Here is a 21,121-nt window from a genome sequence, read left to right on the forward strand (position 1 = left end):
TTTCCTTGTATAAATTGCTGTGAGAATACCAGTGATAACCCATGCTTGAATAAAGGGTTTCTGCATGTGTGAGTTCTACAACTACAGAGACACTGAGCAAAATTGAACTAAAAATGGTGCTACTCACCCTAATCTATCCAGTTCATAACAGCAGTAAAAACAGCGTGGGGTGCACAGTTGTGCAGGTTTTAAAGGCCATTTTATTCACTGGAAGTGTGTCCCGTAACTAACATAATGCTTTCCAGCCGTCTTTGTTTTCGGTTCGAGAGTGGATGTCACTCTTGAAAATAGGCCTTTTCTGAACGTTGCCTTGGCTCAGTATAGCTTTAAAATTTTGTAACCCACCCTACATGTATTTGGACATTTGGACTTTGTGACTAAATAGTCTTTTCTTGCATGGGAAGCGATGAATCTATCAATCAGTTGATGCACAGGCTACTGCTAAACAGACCATCCTTCTGGACCAAAAATGTTCAGCAATATGGCATTGTTTGTATTTCAAGATGTGTAAAGAAAAAAGGCATTTCAATAATGATGTTAAGGAAAGCATTATATTTACATGACCGGTGTAAGAGCCAGCTAGCTGACCCACTGTGGAGTAAGGCATATATCTCAGGTGCTATTGTCCATGTGTTTATGTGTAAATAGTCCTCAGCCTTGCAGCAGTCCCTTCACACTACCTATGGATGCTCTTGTCTTTGTGCAGAAGGCCTTACAGTGGTACTAGTGCCAAGAAGAGCACACACAAATAAGAATTTCTTGAAGTCATCACAAATACACCTCTTTGAAAAGTGTTTAAATACAGAGTTTGTTGGGTGCGTTTTCAACATACCCAATTCCTGTAGAGAGTTTGAGATCACTCAGATTTCAACATGGAACAAAAGTCTTTGGGAGGGCCTGTTGTGATAGGACAAGCAGTAATGGCTATAAACTAAAAAGGGAAGATTTAGACTAGATTTAAGGAAGACATCTTTCACAGTGCGAGTGGTGAAACACTAGAACAGGTTGCCCAGAGAGGTGGTAGATGCCCCATCTCTGGAAATATTCAAGGCTGGGCTGGACAGGGCTCTGAGCAACCTGGTCTAGTTGAAGATGTCCCTGCTCATTGCAGGGGAGGTTGGACTAGATGACCCTTAAAGGTCCCTTCCAACTCAAACTATTCTATGCTTCTATGAACTATCTATATACCTATGAATTATTATATTAATTCATATTTTAGGAATTATAAATTAATTCTTGTTTCAAGCTGATGTGATATAAGGCATGTAGTACTGAATTCATAGTTTAAACTTAAAATAGTAAAGATGGACCCAAATTAAACCTTTTTATCTGTTCCCATACAAACTTTTTTTTGGATAGTACTAAATTGATGTATGACCTTGGTTTCTGCAAAATCAGAGACATCAGGCAGCTTCCTTAACCCATGATATACAAAGCCTATCTCTTGTTATTCTGTTGTGCTTATAGTAGTTTAGAATTGAGATCTAGACTGTTGTAATGCAAGGAAACTGTGAACAGCAATTCTTGTCTGCTTTTGATATTGAAATGATCTGGATAAAAGCAGGGTCCCTATAGCTCCCTTATATAGGACCCTATATTAAGTAAAATACATTTTTAAAATAGTCAGAGTGAACTGATTTTAAAACAGTTTTGTGCTTCTAATATTTAGAACAAGTGCCTGAAAAGCATTTTTTCTTTTAGTTCCTTGTCATATATGTTCAGGATTCATTATGTTACTTGGAGGCAACCAGGTGAATTTCCTCTGAACGTTGTTTGTGCTGATCAAGGAATGCCAACGAATAGTGAATTTTTATTTTAATTGATCTGACTGGAATGAGCTGCCAGTCTTCTTTGCATATGAACATTTCTCCGTATGGAGATTTTGGTTAAATTTTGTGCTCAGAATAATTTAGGATTAAAGGAAGAAATGTGGGTTCAAATACAGGAAGAGCTTTCTCACTAAGACAGTTTTTCCCTGTAATCTAACACTGCCATAAATCAGAGAGGGGATACCTTAGAGTGGCAACTGTAGAAAACAGAAGAAAAAAGTCTCATTAAAATTAATGCATAGTAGGCTATAGAGTAAATTAAAAGCCAACAGGATCTCGATGCATTGCAATTGGCATTCCTGATTTAACAGTTACTGCTACCACAAGTGAAAAAAAATCTGCAGTGAGAAATTTGCCTTTTTATTTTGCTACTATTCTTCACATAGAGTTTGCTATAGTTTTAAAATAGACAGGTAAAGAAAGAAAGATTTATTTGACCTACCTGTAAGCCTTGAAATATGTATTTAGCACAGCTGTTCTTTTGTGTTTAAACTCATCACAAAAATGCAGCTTTAATGTAACCCACCATTGATCTGCAGTAAGTGGAAACAAAATCTCTCCTTAATTAGTATCATCCAATCACTTTTTTACATTTCTACAGAACACACACTGTGAACTGTTTAATGGACTATTATTTAGAAGAGTGGCAAAGAGCTTGCAAAAAAAAAAAAAGGGCACATAGTGAAAATAAAAACTAGCAGTGTCAATGAAAAATGTGTTGCAAAATAATGGAAAAAAAGATGTTTCGTTAAGATGGGCTTCACTGGCATTTTACTGTATAGATGAACACTGCTCCAATTACTGCCAACAATGGGGAAAGAGATAGAGAGATATAGATTCATTACTTTCAACACCCTTAACTGTCTACCACTGAATTCGCTTATCTGTTCCTTTTTCTACAGGACCTGCATGGAGGGGGGAAGGAATAAACAAAGAACTGAGTAGAGTGAATGTGTCACAAATTACCACAAACACACTGTGACTCAATGCACTTTTCATTTCTCTCCTCATTAACTGTGTCTTGCTCAAAATGAGAGACTGGGTCTAAACATAATCAAGTCCCACAGATAACAATTGACTTGACTGCTGGGGCAGTCATCACCTTCTAGCTACTGGGAAATAAATTTAGAAATAAAATGAGTTAAAATAAAATTCACTCTGCTCTCTTTTCTGTGCTCAGATAATTTGAAGGCCATCAAGGCCTGCAGAAACAATCCATCTCTCTGTGAAAAGGAAAGCAGCCTGTGCCACTACCAATAAGGCATGTCTTTAGTGTTATCAAGAGTAAGTATAATTACACAGTGGAAAGGCCATCAAAGTGTCTTGGGCGCTGGTATTTTTTTCCTGAGGTCTTCATCAATAGTGCTGTCGGAATGAAAAGAATAAGTGGGGGGAAAAAGGAAAAAAAATAATATCCTCCAGATTGGTGTGACTGACCTGCAATCTAGTAGAGCACATTATAATTTGAGAGCAGTAGGACGATTCAATAAAAATTTTGCTGTCTTCCACTTTAAATCAGGAAGGATTAATTTCAAGAATCTTTGTGGAAGCTCTTGTGGTCTTGGTTTTGTCAGTGCTGAAATTTCTCTTCGAAGAGGCTAAAGGACTTCCTGTTGAAGGGTATTTATACTTGCCAAGACTCTTTCCTTACCTCTAATAGCAATGCATTTCTGCTAGGCAGATTTCTGGCTGGTAAAGAGGAGGTAGGGATATTTGTTTCTGTTGAACAAATAGTTCAGATCCCAGTCCTGTGCTTTTTATTTGGACAAAGCACCAGCAAAGTTAATTGTTTCACTATATTTTTATCAAGTGGAGCCAGACCCTGCTGTATATGTTTTAATGAAATTCCATTCAGTAAAATATGTGTACAATATGTCTGACACTGTTATCCACGGCAGGAACTCAGAAGTATATGCCTGAGTCCTGGCCTGTGGTGCCTAACTCCGTTTAGTAAATGTTGCTCTGGCAAGGAAGTACCCTGACCTCTGGGGAGGACAATGAATGAACAAGTCATGGGAAGATCTGGATATACATGTAGAGTTAAGGCAAGCAATTTGCTAGCTGGGTTGTCTGATAATGAAAAAGTTTTTAAGAATAGAGTTTTTACGAACCCTAAACCTAACTATTAACTTGCTCTTGGCAATCTTTTGTTTAATAAAAACAACACGTTAGTAACTGTGGTATAAGTCCTGAGAATAATCAGCCGGTCTGATGATTAGAGCCAGTCAACTAATCATCAGTGTCCCCAGCAGTTATGTTGTTCTTGGAACGTTCCTTTTCTGTGGCTAGTTGATCAGGAAATCATAATATCAAAAATGGTGGTGACTGTTTGCTCTTGGGCAAATTAGGTCATTAAAAAGCTTTAACCAGTCCACGGATATTTAAGTCTGCCTCAGCGGTTTGTTTCTACTGTTCACAACATGAATACATTTTCCAAACCTCACTTTTTATTAGATTTATTACAAGAAACAAGATTAATTGGGCCGTACTTCTTTGACAAAACTCTAGTTCTTAAATAATAATTATAGATCTCCTGGAGTCCAGAAGAACTGGAGTACAGCAGACCCAGTAATGTGGCCAAACATAACAAATTGAAAGGAGCGAAGGTAAAGAAACATAACTGAGAGAATGTAAATGTGAAATCTCCCTGATATATTCCCTTAAAACTTCAAGGAGTTTTTATTGGCCAACTGGAAAAATCATTTCAATTTCTTTGGTTTTATTTGGACACCAGCATTGCCTGGAATTTGGAGGGAAAGGGTGTGAGGTCTTTTTCCAAAGAAGCTCTGTGATAGAAGATTTATGACAGTGAGCTCTGAAGATTAAGGGGTCAGGCCTGCCTAGATCTAGATGAATGGAGAGCCAAACAACAGGATAAATTCCAGGGTTTAGTCCTGAGGAACTTGGGATGCATGACACTGGGAGATGGTTGAACCTCTGCTTTTTTTTAGCTGTTTAATTGTAATGGCTGAAAGTAACTGGAACACAGTTATGGCATGTCAGCTGTGTTCCTTCTAGCATACGTCTTTATTGCTCTCACAGAGACAGCCGAGATACTGTGTCAGGGTAGTGTACACGTTGAGTTAGTTACAAAGGACATTACTTCAGACACCAGATGAACAGGAGCTGCAGCTGTACAGATCCCAGCAAAGGCTATGTTAGTCTGCCTACTTACTCCTGTGACTGAGGTGTGTATCCTAGTACAATCTAAATTCATATGGTTTCCAAAACATAAAACAGGCAAGCAGGATTAAAGATTTTTTTTTTTTGGTAGAATTGACCCTTCTAGAAAGTAGATTTGTATTTTCTAATCCATTTTTTCTAGTATGTTGGAAGGCCATTTATGCCAAAGAATTTTTGTTCTGTCAAGTAACTGTGGCATAAATCCAGTTAATATCATATCAGATCAGTTCAGTCACAACAGAAAGAAACTCTATAAAAATAAGCTAACTCTTTTTTATGTGTCATCATAACTTCTTCTGTAACAATAAAATTCATCACCCAAGTAAGACTCTACCTTCTTGAATCAGAAGTCTCTGGTTCCCTGCTGGATTAGCAGGCATTAACAGAGTCCTCCCATTTGCGCTCTATTTGGGGTCCAGTTAGCTCAATGGGCAAGGAAAAGCAGTTGCAAAAAACCCATGGCTTCCTGCCATCAGATAAGTACTATGCAGAGCCACCTTTGATTTACCTGAGATGAAGTTGAGGCATAGAAGATAACCAGCTGTAGCCAGTCTCTTCCAACTGTTCCTATGGAACGTCTGACCAACACCCTTCTTCCTTTTTATTGCTGGCTCCTGTGGCTGTAACCTGGCTTGAAAGGTGGTAGAGCTGTGTTCAAAGGGTGGATGGCAGCGGGCTCCGCTAGCTTTTCCACTTTCAAGTCAGTATGCCATGGTCATGAATGAGAAAGTAGACCAAGTAGAGAAAACAGTTTAAAACCTAGTAATTATTATCCTCCATGTAACTGATACTCTCTCCAGTATTCATGTTTTCAAAGTTTTACTGAAGTTTGGAATATACCAATCCTTAAGTTATGTTTGAGATGATTGTTTATTTACCCAAAGGTCTGCTCTGGGCCGGCAAAGAGCAGGAGGGACATTTATGATCTATATACTGCATTAAGTTACCAAGAAGTCAGAAATCACTGAATATGGCTTCCAAACAAAGTTAAATAAAAACATAGGTATTTCTTAAAGCTCAGGATTCATAAATATAAATGGTCTGTATCATGTGCAGTTTTTCCATGGGAGTACTATTTGGCCCAGCTTCATGCTGTGCCAGATTTGTGGTTTCTTAGGTTATTGCTTTTTAGAAAAATCTGTTTTTGGCACACACATACAAACATACAAATTGAAAAAGCAAATATTTATATTGTGAAATTAAACTTGTTCACATCTTCAATGATGATTTATTAAAGAAAAATATATGGCAAGCCACAGAATGGTGAAATATACCCTGACTTTTGCATTCTCTGTACGAAACAACCACAAAACTCATTTGAAAACAAATAGTACTATAAAGACTTAAAGAACGAAAATGAAGCATTTGCATGTATAAAATACCTCATACAACACATCTTCATTCTGAAAGACTAAAGAGAACTAAATGTTTCTCCAAATAGCTTTTCAAGGGCATTATTTTTTATGGCCAGGATGTTTCTGTTTCTGTAGGCACCTAGAATATGCTATTGGATTACTTCATTGAACTGCTGTTAGGTTAAGTACAATACGTTCAGTGTTGTAGTATTCAGTGGACAATGAAAGCTCAAAAGCAGAAAAACACTAAATAACAGTTAAGTTATAGGTGTTTTGTGGCAGGATTGAAAAAGCAAAGCAGTATAAAGGAACATACACTAAAATCACTGGATTTATTTGTAAGTTTTGTTATAGGTCTACTTGCAGGAAAAATTTATTATTAAAGATCACGTGATTCATCCTAGATTGTTTATGTTAATTTTATGGTCATATTCCAGTAGAGATGTAAACTGAACTGTAAAAAAAATATATATATATGTTTCTGTTAGTTAAAATAAGCTCTTTTGTAGTCAGCGGAGACTAATGTGTTGTTTTAAGGTGCAGTTCATCTGACCTTTTGCTTGAAGCACAAGCTAAAATGGACACCTGTTTTCTCTAAGACCCTAGTGGGAATAGCTCACATGAAGGTGTCCACATGTAGATACACAAACAGAGGATCCCAGTCCTTCTGTCTGCTACAATACGCTAAACAGCCATGCTGTGAAGATAGATATAGAGGGAATAAGGCATAAAAAAACCTATTGGAGATTAGTAGGAAAACCAGAATTATGGAAAGATTTGAGTGTTAGGAAAGCTTCTGACTGCTAAAAAAGTAAAGCAGGTATAAGTCAAATGTTCTAGGCACTTCTGGTGTTCTCTAAAGTGTCTCTCAGCATCCCTGAACAGAACTGGGAGATCACACTGTGAAATAATTACCAGCCTGGCTACAACACTCTCAGTTTGCTAGCCAAAAACTGAAGGAGGAGGATAATTATGAGGGGCCAGCTCTGGTTGTTACCAGAAGAGACACCAACAGTAAGGGCAGAAAACACTGACGAAAAGGATTAGCATCCAGGCCAACAGCAAATAATAGTATACAGTATTACTAATAAGGTGGAAGGGAAGAAAGGTATGAAAGCCTTCTAAAAAATTGCTAACTTACCAGGAACAAACTGTCTTAACCATGTATGATAGTAATTTGATTAGTTAAAACAACTAAAATATAAGAAACTTGTTTTTATAAAAAGTACTAACAGAAAATGATAGAAAAGGGAGTTGTGAAAGGAAGGAATTTTAGTGCAGGGTACAGTGCAATAGTTTTTCAAGGTCAATGTAATTCCTCTTTTCTAAACATGTTTGTTGCACAAAGTGGAATAGGAGTACCAGAGGTTTGTATATCCATCTGTTTGCTTAAAACCAGGTCTGTGCTCCAGCATGAACAGGCGAAGCTCTGATGAGCTAAAAGTACTTTGGTTCACGTTGCACCCTATAACAACTGCCATAGTATGCTGTTTTCCTTATGATAATTGTTAAGGGTTTTATAAGTTTTAATAGTCATCACATGGTCACAAGCTGATTTTATGAAACTTTGTTCATTAGTCTCAGCAAAATACCGCAGCACGTAGTTGCCAAGTAAGAATTTCTAATTGAGTTTAGGAATACGCTGAAAAGGTAGTTATCACACAAAGCAAATACAAAAGCAATGTAAAGAATTTTATTTTGCTTAGAATTGAAATCTGGCAGCAGTTTTATCCTAAGTCTTAAAGAAACATATAGTAAGCATTTAAATCAGTATTCTCATGAACTGCTGAAATCAAAAGTTAGCAGTGCCACTTGTGAAATATGAATGACCTTTAGAAATCTGTTTCTAGGCTCAGGTAGTCTAGAATTGATTGAGTTTGCTCCAAGCATTTATGGACAGACCTGAATAAGGGCAATAGGTGCCTCAGAATAGGACTTATCAGTGTCTAACTTGAAAAGTGATTCCGACACCACCATCTCAGCTGGTAACTAAACTCTGAGTTTCACAGATAGGATTCACCTTCACCCTCAGGAAACTAGGTTAATTTATCTAAATGCAAGTGACTATGAGTATGCTAATGTCTAAGCCTCTTTTACAGTAGAAGCCCAAGATTCAGCTGAGATGTTCAACCATAGATGATGTTTAGGTATCCTGGAGTACCTAAGGTATCTGCACAGGCTTGGTAGGTATGACACAGGACTTGCGGTCTACTGGACTAATACCAATTGTCCAGGGAGGCTATCAGGGCATCTCAAATGTTTATGTCTAGGGAAATAAATTGAGCTAGTATTCAGCAGAGCTCAGTTCACTCAGTGTAAAGGAAACATCTCATTTGGTCAACCAAAGAACTCTCTAGACTCATCTGACCATGTTGACTAGACCCTGAATGACTACAGTGGGAGTGGACTCCAACCTCACAGGCAGACAGATACTTCTAGGCAGGTCTCTGAATGTGGAACTGAAACAGACCTTTAAGGTTGATAAGATCAGATTCCTCAGCCTTATTTCCCAACCAATTTCTTTTTTTCTTTTTAAGGTTCTTAGAATCAGTTTAGTAAATTAGCTGGGCAGAAAAAGCTAAAACCTATCTGTGCCAAAACATAATCAAGATGAGATATTCCTTCAGCCTCCTTTGATGAACTAACTTTCACAGGCTCTCTCAGAATGCCTCTGGAGTGGAACCCAATATGCAGTGACAGCAATTACTACTACTACTATTACCACTGCTGCTGCTGCTGCTGCTGCTGCTAATACTATTCCCATCTGTATAATGCTCAAGAATGGTCATAACACTCATCTGGGATTCAGAAGGACTGGGATCAGCTTTCTTGTTTGACTCTGGGGATTGGAGCCCCAATACCTTTGCTGGGGACAATGGATTTTTGTGTACATCTGGGAACCTGCTGACAGAACATGTCTAACAAATGGCTTTAGCTTATTTTACCATGAATGTCAGATCTGAGGCTTCACTTCTGATGCACAGCAGGGCATGCTCTGGGATTCTGGTTCTCATATCCTTCAGGCCAGCACCCCTGCAAGAGTACACACTCACATCTTCTTCACACAGAAAGCAGTGTTCACCAGGGCTTGCACAGGAATATGTCCTACTTTGATACAGAGATTGGAACTAGGAAAGATTTTGACCTGGACTAAGGAATTGACAAGCTCCTGTGTCCTATGGCGTGAATGTATCCAGTGCAGGTCCAAAACTCTGAAGTTATATGTATTTGTACTAGCTCATGAAGTCATCAGATTTTAATGAACCACTATTTTGTCAGGGACATCTTCAGGCTTGCTTTCTTTAGATTATATGATTCAGTTACCTGCCAGAAGCAATCAGGATAGTGTTATGGTTCCAATGACTAGTGCTAAATGTGATATTAACAATAACATTCATAACTGTTATAAAAGCTTTATATTCAGACGATAAACTAATGAGCATATCTGATGAACCCTTTGCAACATCTTTTGTGTTACTATACCTGCCTTTTTAATAATATAATTCAGAAAATGAAAAACAATGCCAGATTTCCATGAAAAATAGACATATACACATTGATAACCTACAAAGCCCTAATTAATTCAGTATCTCTAGGGTATGCCATAATTTACAGCTTTAAAATTATGTGGAATTACCTTGTTAAAGTCCTTTGAATCTGACTACAGGTGTTCTAGCAGTGTTCCAATAAGAGAGTTATTCAAATCCCATTCCCGTTTCTGGTGGAATTTTTATCACTTGTGTGGCTATGTTTTGCCAACAAAAAATGAGAAAAGAGAAGACTCTGTTCACATTCATCTGTGGGGATTCAGCAATTAAATCAATTTGATTAACCAAAGACCCATTCTGCTGTGTATTTACATACTGTAATTACGAATTGGCAAATAGCGGGAAAAGTGGGAGCGTGGGATAGCGTCTTTTTATATCAGTTGTTCCAATACAACGCCTGTAATACTACTAAACTACTAAGTCAGATCTATTCACTGTTTCAGCACGCCAAATGGGTAGGATGAAACCATGTTTTTTATGGAATTTGGGTTGTCTGAAACTTTACCCTAACATTCAGAAAATGAAAACATTCTTTTATATATAGCAAATCTTTAAAACCCAGTAGTACAACTCCAAAAAATTGTTTTGTCCCATTTTTTGTAGTCTATATTTTTTTCTACTCTACCACCAATTTAACAGTCAGTTTACTTTAGACTTACCAACCATCCAGGTTTGATCAGATCAGTTTGGTTTCCAGAGTATTTGGTGGAGTTCAGATCGCAGCTTGGGCTACTGAAAATTGAGTAATGCCTATGTTGAAGAAGGCTGTGAGGAGACAAGCTGACAGGCTAAATCAGCAAGAAGTTGCAGTGCAGAAGCTCAGCTATTGGGTTCTGACTAGGTAGCCTTCCATGCGCTTCCAGTCCAAGCTGAGAAAGGAGCATTTAAGGGCACCAAGGGAACAAAACTGCTCTGTAAACTTAGTCCTGGGGGATCTTGGGGATCTGCAGAGGTCAGACACAGAGATCATCACATTTGGATACAAATGTATTGAGCAAAACTATTTGCATTTCTTTCCAGATACTTGGTTATTGGTATGGGGTAACTGCTAAGAGAGAAAAAATCTGGAACTGCTGAAATACCATAATACTACATCCATGTAAATGATCAATAGCACTAAATCATACCAAAACTCTTGATTAACACATAAGCCCTTGTGTTTGAGGTAACTCTGTCTTTAAGGCAGAAGGGCAGTCTCTGTTTTCAACTCAGAATTGAAATAAAAATTAACTCCAGTTGGATCTGATATTACTTGTACTGTTATTAACGTATATCTTTTGTATAACTCAAATAAAAAGTGACACTTCCCAGTAATTTTTGCATATAGACCATGACTACTTTTTCAATGTTAACATCTCTTTTAAAATATCCAATGTCTTTACCTAAATATATATATAATTTAAATTATTTTACTATTTCTTTACACTATGACTCAAGATATATGTCTTGATTTAAGATACAAATCACAGCATCTATTTTGATTTCAAGAGTTAACAGAGAAACTACCACATCCATTTCAATAGTTAATTTCATTTGGTCTTAAAAATCAGAGATTATTTTCAGTTTGTGTTTGTGTAGCTTCGCCTCCTCAATATTATGCCTTTATCTACTAGATTAAAGACCCCATTACAAGAAATAATGCAGGTAATTTTATACTGTTGTCATGTCATTTCTTAACCTTTTTATGTAAAAGAAACAGATTTACCCATTTACTGTAAGGTAGGTTTTCAGGGCCTCTGATAATTTCTTTTTTTCAGTCCTTGTCACTTTGACAACAGCCTTTTTTGAAAAGGAGGTGAAAGAACTGGGCCCAAACCCTCCTCATTAGATGACAAATCTGGAAGATCTTGCTCCAAGTGTAGAGTAGGCACCTTGTTTCTGGAAGACTGGGCTTGCATCAAGCTGTGTTAAATTATGGTGTGATGTCATTCAAATGGGCCCTTCACCTGGCATACTAATGTAAGTGACCACTGACATTATCATGCACCTATTATGTAACATACAATTTTTGTGTCTTCTGCTAATTTTACAAGCAATAATTCCAGATATCAATAAAAATATTGAATACCACTAGGCTCAGAAAAGATGTTGCTGAAATCCCCAAACTAAAAATTTCCTGTTTTCTGTTACTTTAATATTATCATCTGGTAGTTTGTCTTGCCCTCTTTGCCATGGTTTCCAAAACAATCTAATGAGCACCTATGAGAGATCTGGTAGCTTTCCGCAGTCTTATCTTTTTTGCCTGTTTTTCTTTCATTGACCTTTTTTTTTGCCCTATAAGTTCACAGAGGAATGCTTATGAACATGGACTGCTATTGCTGTCCTTCTACAACATAGTAGGTGTAAGTTTATCCACAGAACTACATAAAACTCAGGACAGGAAAGCCGTTACTTTTTTCCAGAACAGACAAGGGGGAAGGAAAATCACTATGGGAAGACTTACAGAAATTTCTGAAGTCTGATCTTTCTGTAGAGTCGATAAAGAAGCTCAGCATTCTGTTGCTGAGACTTTGCAACGTGGTTCATTTTAGGAACTCAAAGGAAAAGACATCTGCCAAAGATTCAGTGGGAACAATGTTCCTCTGGTTTAATGGGGAAGGACGGATAGAAAGTATATCTACACCACTAGGCAGTTTTACCTAAAATAAATGATCATTCCAGATGCCATGCTTACTAACTCATTAGATTTGTGTTCATGCTCGGTATGTTAGGAAATGCTAAATCCATTTGCACTGTTGCAGTCAGGTGTGTTTTGGTTGAGAGGTAGTTGAAGAATTTCCCGCTTCTCTACCTTGTATCATCCCACATGAACATTTAGAGACACACATGAACATGTAGAGACTTTCCTAATGTGCTCTTCATGAACCTGTCAGCTGTCAACTAATGGTCACCAATGCCTCTTTCTTGATAACATACATAAAATGGCCTCAGGAAATGATCCTGAGTCTCTAGGCTTACTTCTCAATATGCCTACAAGAGGGCTGAGGACAGCCTCTTCTTTGAAGATATCAAGTCTATGGAAACATTGTTCCTCTTAAATTTCTTCTTGGTCCTGTACCAGTAGAGCTCTGTTACAAACCATTTCCTAAAAAGCTGTAGATACTTCCGGGATGATAGAATCTCAGATAATTTGCCCACACTTTATTTCAGTGAAAAGGTAGCCTAATTTTCATAAGATCATAATCCTGTCTAGTTCACTACCCATCCTTAAGCCTAGGACAGTGACAATAAGTCTGCAGTAAGCATTTTTGATACTCCAACCCCTTTTGAGGATGTACTAGTGCCACTTTAGTGAAACAGAATCACAAAAAAAGGGGCTGTATGGACTTAGTTCAATAAGACAGGGCCATAACTTGAAACTATGTAGATAAGCGGAACAAAGGGAATTCAGGAAGGAGTAAAAAGCCTTAATCTACTTGTCTTTGCTGAGGAAGAAAGGCAGGCAGGAACTGGTAAAATCAAAGAGTAAGAGAGGTGGCTAATGCTCTCCTGTGATTTTTGTTTTGCAATTCTTTTCCTTAAATATATTTTATTCAAAAGCATATGAGAGTGAAAATTCAATTTGTTGAGCTAGAAATACTATCTTCTTTTTTTTTTCCCCTGCACAGATTTTAGCATCATATGATCTTCTGGAATGACCTCAGATGCTAGACTGAAGTGAGGGTAAAGATGCAAAAATGCACCATGTGTAATAGGAGCAAAAAAGGTACTAAAATGATTGAACCAAACAAAAAAGTAAGATTCATGCCTGTAAGTATATGCCTGTTCCTCAGTATAATTAGTGTTATAAGCAGCAATTTAAACAAAGCATATTGAACTCTTGATTTTGAAAAAATAGAGTATGTGACTAAAATGCCTTTTTTATCAGAAAATTATCTAGGTCACTACAGTAAAAAAACACATCAGCAAGAAGTAGTATTTGCTGTGTTGATAGTCCTCTGAGCATCTTCAATGAGTGCCTGACTGGAGAATGAGAAACTGTTCTGTTGCCAGTTTTCAGAAACCATATGTTGTGTGTCTCCTGAATACTGACTGCAGAGAGGTGTTTTGGATCTTCCAGACACCAGTGAAAGAAAATATTTCTAGTTTCAGAAGGAAAAAAAAAGAGTAGACCTTTATGATCATATTTAATTTCTCTGTTACCAGCAAAACATGTTGGATGATGAATCTACTATCTTCTTGTACCCTTGGTCAAAACCAATCTTTTTTCATTATCATCTCTTTCTTCTAAAATCATAAGATAAGAATTTTTTTACTGCTGTGGCATTACCATGTGTCTTGGATATATTAAATAGGAATTTTCTCCTCTATCGCAATCATATTAACATGTTTTTTATGTGAGCTGATGTGCTTGCCTTGATGTATCTGCTTCAGCTGGTTTTGAGATTCAATGAATAGTCAATAAAGACAATCCCAGCAGTTCTTCAATTCCTCTGGTCAGAGAGGCTGCAAACATAAATATATTTTAGCATTACATTTTATTGGTTTACAGTGAACAAAACAAAAAAAGTTCAAGTCCCTCCTGTCAGGGGAAATAAAAAACGTTGCAACAGATAGTCTTTTTATTGAAATTATTGACTCCTGAGGAGCTAGTCTGCTAGAATTTGATTAGGTTATAGAAAAAATTTCTTATGAAAATGTGGAGGTTAGAATTTTCTGTGCATGAAGCACATTTTGTCACATTGGTGTTATCCTAAAATGGCACTAATCAAGTGAAGTGACATAACTAAAACCCTGGCTGTAGTTTGTAGATCAGGAGATATAAAACTAACCTCACATGGTTCAAAGTCTTCTGATAAAAACAAGACAAGCTAGTATCTATTGTTATCCAGTTCTGAAAGTTGCTGCCTCTCACTGGAATAAAAATGAAAAGGTTTATGCTCAGGTCCCATTAGCTTTCACTTTTAAGAAAATAATTCTTTGAAGGTAATAATGTTTTTTCAACACATTTTGGTTGTGATACTCTATAGGAAAGATGTGTGAATAGATGGATACCTATACACATACATGAAAATTTATGCATAAAAATATATATTTAGATACTCTTATTTCTAATTATCTTGGGTTTGAAACAAACCAGAATATATTTTTTTCTCTGCTCTTCTAGGAGAACTATGAAAACTTTAAGGAATCTATAGCATAGCCCAGCAGCAAAACAGCAGAGAGGTCACTTGTCTTTCTATTGAGTTGGCCTGATGTCTCCTCTGAGGACTTGGATCTGTATTTTGGATTTTGAATGTTAGAGTTCTCATACACTCATACTAATTACATAGTTATAGAATATACAGTTCCCCCATTGTATTTTAGTCTTTATCTATATTTTATATTTCTGAGAGGTTCATTATTTTCCAACAGTTCTTATTTATTATTAATAATTTCTCCCTCTAAGAATACCCACCTTGATCATATTTTCAAATATCCTATATTGGGTTAAATATATGAAGTAATAAACATAGTCAAAGCTTGCATTTTTAAAATGTTAGAGATCTCTCAATAGATGCTGTCTAAGAAAGTTTAACACAGTGAGAGTTAGGCTTTTAGGGGCTCTGGCAGTAAAAAAAAATAATGTAGATAAGAGTGTCTTACTATTCCTCTCGGAGAAATACAGGGTAGAAGCTAATTTGTGAATATGAATTTTCTTTAGGTTCACTGTTATCAGGACAATCTATTTTGTGTTCACTGAAATATGTTCAGTGTTCATGAGCAAGGAGTGCACAATAATCTAGGCACCCCAACAGTGGTAGGATGTCTTAGTTGTAATTGTTCAAAGCAAATATTTAACTCTATTTCTTCAGGTAATGAATCTCCTAGCTGCACTGCCAAACACTAGCATAGCAAAATTTATACTGAAAAGGCAGAACAAGTGACTTCAGGGGAAGAAACTCCTGCTTTGGGCTCTGACAGTCCAACATCATTGTTAAAGCATCAAGTATTGACACTGGCAATGGCACTGCATCCACATGGCTCATGAAGCAGCTTGCAAGGTTAAAAGGTACATTAGATAGAATTTTCACACGGTGGATTAGAAGCCACAGTTGATTCAGTTACTTAAGTTTTTCACATCACTTTCATAAAATAGCATGACAGCAGGGAAGGCTGTGGATGTTGTCTACCTGAACTTTGGTAAGGCCTTTGACACCGTCCCCCACGGGGTTCTCCTGGAGAAGCTGGTGAATCATGGCACAGACAAGCGTACCCTTCGCTGGATAAAAAACTGGCTGGGTGGCCATGCCCAGCGAGTTGTGATTAATGGGGCGAAATCCAGTTGGTGGGCAGTCACCAGTGGCGTCCCTCAGGGATTGGTTTTGGGGCCAATACTTGTTTAATATCTTTATTGATGATCTAGCTAAGGAGATTGAGTGCACCCTCGGTAAGTTGGCAGATGACACCAAAGTAGGTGGGAGTGTTGTTCTGCTTGAGGGTCAGAAGGCTCTAAAGAGGGATCTGGACAGGTTGGATCAACGGGCCAAGGCCAATGGGCTGAGGTTTAATAAGGTCAAGTGCTGGGTCCTGCATTTCGGTCACAACAACCCCAGGCAACGCTACAGGCTTGGGGAAGAGTGGCTGGAAAGGTGCCCAGCAGAAAAAGACCTAGGAGTGTTGGTGGACAGGTGGCTTAACATGAGCCAGCAGTGTGCCCAGGTGGCCAAGAAAGCCAATGGCATCCTGGCCTGTGTGTGGAATACCGTGGCCAGCAGGAGTAGGGAAGTCACGGTGCCTCTATACTCGGCACTGGTGAAGCCTCACCTTGGGTACTGTGTTCATTTTTGGGCCCCTCACTACAGGAAGGGCATTGAGCTGCTGAAGCGTGTCCGGAGGAGAGCCACCAAGCTGGTGAGGGGTCTAGAGTACAAGTCATATGAGAAAAGGCTGAGGGAACTGGGCATGTTTAGTTTGGAGAAGGCTGAGGGGAGACCTCATTGCCCTCTACAAGGACCTGAAAGGAGATTGTCAAGAGATGGGTGTTGGCCTCTTCTCCCAAGGGAATAATGACAGGACCAGAGGAAATGGTCTGAAGTTGCGGCAGGGGAGGTTGAGATTAGCTATTAGGAAGAATTACTTTACTGAGAGAGTGGTGAGGCACTGGAACAGCGTGCCCAGGGAGGTGGTGGAGTCCCCATCCCTGGAGGTATTTAAGAAACTTGTAGACATGGCTGTTCAGGGCATGCTCTAATGCCCAAGATTGTTGGATTTTGTCTTTCTGTGGATGGGTTTGGGGTGTGTGTTGGTTTGGGTTGTGTTGTGGGTTGTGTGGGCTTTTTTTGTGTTTTTATTTTTTTCTTTGTGGTTGGACTCAATGATCTCAAAGGTCCCTTCCAGCCATGAAGATTCTGTGATTCTGTGATACAACATGCCAGTGATAGTGATACAAAAATCGATAGTGATACAACTGGCCAGACCAAAATTCCTCCAGTCTGGGACTTTCTATCTAGTCCAAAGTGAAGTTTTTTTCTATTGCTCCATTCTGTGTCCTCAGCAAAGAAGAATACTGTGATTTCGATAAGATATAAAGGGCAATAGTTAACTTTCTACTGTCCTTTTGTACTCCCTTGCATGATACCATGAGCATAGGATGGTAGCCAGCTGGCAGAGTCTTAAACAGTCTTGAAATAACAGACTAGAGAAAACCAAAAGTGTCTACAACACTGGATGACAAATATATGCTTTGCTGCTGAGCTAGTTAAAAAAAAGATGAAAATCCATGTCAAAATGGACCACAGAGGAATGAAAAGTGACAAAAGCTTACTCCAGCCTTGTGAAGTTGAGCTTCCTAAATTCCCTCTGTAGCCAGAAGAGATAGGGTTCTCTCAGGTACAGTCCAGAGACTGTATTTGAGTAGCTATGAATCTCTCTTTACAGGAAACTGGCTTCTAAAGGAGGAGCTTACAAAGGGCAAAGATTGGGTTAACTTGCTAAAGGTGAAGGCTTTGTGAGCACTTTCAATCAGCGTCTCTTAGGGGTGGAATCCCTATCCTCTGTACTGCGTGACAGTTTTAATATGGGCTCCAGTACGGAGCAGACAAAATGATTTCCAGCTAGGGACATACGAGACTGGACTGCACATCAGCATTTTGCCTGTATTCAGAAACTAGACTTGAGCTGTGACTAACCTAGCTTGCTCCCCACCACCACCCACAACCTTACAAGGCATGCTTTTCTGGTGTATCCCAACAGGCCTGGTGGCCTCAGACATCCTCTGTAACTTCATATCCTGCTCCATATACCCCACTCATCACCAGAATACAAAAAGCATTGTCAAAAGGCTTGAAACAGTCTACTCCTTAGCATGTATGCAGCTTATACAAGCTATACTGAGCTGCATTAAAAGGAACTTTGAGGAAGGTGATTCTGCCCCTTTGCTCCTCTCTCAGGAGACCCCACCTGGAGTACTGCATCCAGCTCTGAGGTCCTCAGCACAGGAAGGAAATGGACCTGTTGGAGCGAGTCCAGAGTAGGTCCACAAAGATGATCAGAGGGCTAGAGCATCTCTTCTATGAAGACAGGCTAAGATAGTTGGGGTTGTTCAGTCTGGAGAAGAGAAGGCTCTGGGGAGACCTTATAGAAGCCTATAGGAGACCTACAGGAGAGACAGAGGGTGACGCTTTATCAGACCCTGTCTAGCAGTAGGATGACAGGTAATGGTTTTAAGGTGAAAGAGGGTAGATTTAAATTAGATACTAGGAAGAAATTCTTTTCTGTGAGGGTGGTAAGACACTGGAACAGGTTGCCCAGAGAAGTTTTGGATGCCCCATCCCTGGAAATGTTCAAGTTCAGGCTAGATGGGGCTTTGAGCAACCTGGTCTAGTGGGAGGTGTCCCTGCCCTTGGCAAGGGGATTGGAACTCGATGATCTCTAAGGTCCATTCCAACCCCAAAAATTCTATGGTTCTATGATTCTATGGCTCAGGTACAGAAAACTATGGCCTTGGGCTTGGAAGAAGATAGGGCTCTGGTTAACATCGCTGTACCTGTGGCTTTATCCTTGGGAAGATCTCTTAGCCTCATGACAAAATGATCAAATATGTGCATTAAAAGAAAAGTAGTTATCTGAATCCATGTTTGTATGTAAGGCAGCCAGCATCCCCAGCACGTATAAACTTTATTTGGAGCTGTGTGGGAACACCACCTGCTCACACTGCTCCAAGAAATTCCACTTAGAACATTCAGAAGCAGCTGGGATGTGAATATTTGATTCATCTCATCAGAAGCTGAAATTAGAACTCAAAACATAGATCATGAATTCTACTAACATTCCAAGAAAATATTTATTTCTTAATATTTGTTGTTCAGTGAGATATTTCAAACTGCTTATCATTTCCAGCTTGTTTATGCTATGGATTTATGTCGTTTATATTAAACTTTGCAAATGACTTTAAGGTGGCAAATCTACAATGATTTGAGCCTGCTGACCTGCAGCTAAAGTACAAGGTACAGCTGGAAGTAATTGTCATACAGCATATAATGCTATAAAGCATTGTGGACGTGGGAAACAATTGGCTGAGTATTATAACTGCATGAGTCTTCTGTTCCTGTAATTTTAAAAAGCATCGCAATTCAAAGAAAATTTCACCTGTCCCAGGAGGGAGTAGAGTGAGGACTCTGCAACTGATAGCAGTAAGTCTTCTGACTACACTGTTCAGTGGTCCAAGCAGCAGCATGTTTTTCTTTATACAGACATAAGGAGAAGCAAGATTCAACACACAGCAACTTTTCCTCAACTACAAAGAGCTAGTACGCCTGAGGCTTCTTTTGATGTCTCTCACTTCTTGACAAATTGGGTTCTTGTGTTGTCCTATATCCTTTTACCTTTTTCTAGTTCTGATATATACCATGCACTCTTACTTATTTTCTATTCATAAGTTAAAGCACTGACAGTAACAATGATCTGTGAAACCACTTTACTGAAATACTATATCAGGCAGGGATGGATTCTCATTCCTCCACTATTGTAATGAATAGCTACTTAGTGAAATTTACTTTAATCCTACTTGGAGGCTCTCCTAAAAAAATACCACACCTACAAGTACTAACTGTATTTGGATGCACAGCCAGTTTTGGATCAAATGCTTGTTAGTTTTTCCTAAAGTGGCAATAGCAAGAAAAAAATCCAGATCACAAAAGTACAATAGCTCTTGCTTAAAGAGTACCTCTGAACAGGTCAAGCTACTGGTATGAAACCAGAATCTCACCAGAAATATTAATTTACTAATTCCTGTGTGGATAGGTATCATTGATTTGAGTACCTCATTAGAGTAAGTGCCTCAAAATTGTTATTTATTCTCAGTAGTTGAAAAATGGAGAACAAGAGATGTTAAATCCATTCAAGATTTCTACCTCCCCCCTTTTTTTCTTGCATGTCTTGCTCCATGGGCCCATGTATAAAAATTTCCACTCAGAGCCCCCAGGCCAAAGCTAATATGGTAATGTTTAGAGAGGAAGCCAAACTTATCTCTGAGGAAGTAGATGACTTTTAGCCAAAATAAATTTCTTTGAGTAATCTATTCTACACAACAGCCAATATTGGCAATACTAGGTTGTTTGTTTACCTTGCTATTAGTTGAGACATTCAGCTTTTGAAATAAATGTTTTCTATTTTTGCATACACAGATCAATTTTATGCTACACAGTCAACCTGGTCTAGGTACAGAATCACAGAATCACAGAATGATATGGAGTTGGAAGAGACCTCTGGAGATCATCTAGTCCAACCCCCCTGCCAAAGCAGATCCACCTGAAGCAGGTTGCACAGGAACTTGCCCAGACGGGTTTTGAATGTCTCCAGAGACTCCACCACCTCTCTGGGCAGCCTGTTCCAGTGCTCTGCCATCCTCAAAGTGAAGAATTCCTTCTCATGTTTAGATAGAACTTCTTATGTTCAAGTTTGTGCCCATTTCCTCTTGTCCTGTCACTGGGAACTACTGAAAAAAGACTGGCCCCTTCCTCTTGACACCCATTTTTTTTACATTCATTTTTATTTTTATTTATAGGTGTTGATCAGGTCCCCCCTCAAATAGTCCCCTTGATGCAGTACTTCACTACCATTTACTCTACAATATACTTATCTTTCTGTTTCCTTTGAGGCAAAAAAGTGCCATTATCCACATTTCATTTGTGGGACATTGAGGTACAGGCAAATACCAATTCCTGAACAAAGTCAGTTGTGGAGCAGAGATTGGCTCTTGCTCCATGTGTCCTAATTTTCTCAG

The sequence above is a fragment of the Calidris pugnax genome, unplaced genomic scaffold (assembly GCF_001431845.1).
Source record: "Calidris pugnax isolate Ruff unplaced genomic scaffold, ASM143184v1 scaffold277, whole genome shotgun sequence".
Taxonomy (NCBI): domain Eukaryota; kingdom Metazoa; phylum Chordata; class Aves; order Charadriiformes; family Scolopacidae; genus Calidris; species Calidris pugnax.